Here is a 1259-nt window from a genome sequence, read left to right on the forward strand (position 1 = left end):
CTGCGGCTGCAGCACCGGTAACTCGGAGGGGGGCTGGCAGGAGCGCTGCCTCAACGCGGCGCCTGCCTACCTCTTAGCCCCCTTTTCACACATTTTTGGGACTTGTCGGCTTCATCCAATGAGCTGATCAAATTTTACATCCTATGTTGCCAGAGAGGATTATGGGGCAACTTCATGGTGTCGATCACATCCAGGGCGCCGATCCGGGGAGGCCGGGGGAATAAAAGTGGAAAGAGCACGGCCCTCGTGGGTAGGCAGGCAGTCTGGACCCCAGCAATGTCCTCCCCACACTAGGTGCCCGAGAAAAGTGTTTTCCGTGGACGAAAGCAGTATTTTGTAGAAGAAAAAAAAAAATCACAGGGAAAGTGCCTGCTGCTTCTTCTTGGGCCTCAGTTTCCCCAAGTATCCAATGAAGTTGTTAAACAAGGTCTCCGGAAAGTGCTCCAGTCCTGATTGAGAACTTTCCTGCTGTCCCTGCAAAGCACTGCTTCGGGGTTAGTTTCATACTTATCAAATTCTAAGAGTAACGGTCAGAAATGGTATTGATCCCCCCTTCATTCTTGCAAAGGTTTTTGTCATTAAGAAAAATGGGGTGGAGAGTGGATTCTGTGTGGACTACTCTCAACTATTGAAAATTCCAAGATGAAGAAGTAAGGGGAAAGAAAAAAGGGAAAAAAAAAAAATGAATGCCCAAACACGAGATTTTCTGTTCTAATATAAAGTTCAGTCCCTTTTAGGAAAGAAAGAAAGAAAAAATACCTAATTTCCAACACCCTAAAAATTCCAGCTAGTTAAAACATCATAATAATACCAAAATTAAGCTAAAACGGTATGGAACACTAACGTCATTTCCTTGGGTTCAGTAACAAATTCCTTGTAATAATGCAATCTTTTTTCAGTGCAGACAATTCCAGAGCAAACTGTGTTAAAAGAAAAAAAAAAAAAATCACTGAACTAAAAATAACATCAAAAGTTGGAGGAACTAACGTAATCAATTTTAAGATTTAGAGAAAAAAAGTTAGAATTTTTCAGTTTTTGTGTGGAAAAATTGCTAAGTATCCAGAAAGCCTTACAGACATAAATAAAGCTAACTCTTCTAGCAAAATCTGTCTAATAATTCCCAAAAATGAAAATTAGGACATAAAATAAAATTGCTAAGTTTTATCATCTCCCTTAAAAGAAATACATGTTTCTAAGTTAAATTTAGAAGAGAAGGAGAAGAGGGAATTGTGCTCTTTCTCTGCAAACCGGGCTTTTTC

This window comes from Mandrillus leucophaeus, unplaced genomic scaffold, assembly GCF_000951045.1.
Source record: "Mandrillus leucophaeus isolate KB7577 unplaced genomic scaffold, Mleu.le_1.0 Scaffold668, whole genome shotgun sequence".
NCBI lineage: Eukaryota > Metazoa > Chordata > Mammalia > Primates > Cercopithecidae > Mandrillus > Mandrillus leucophaeus.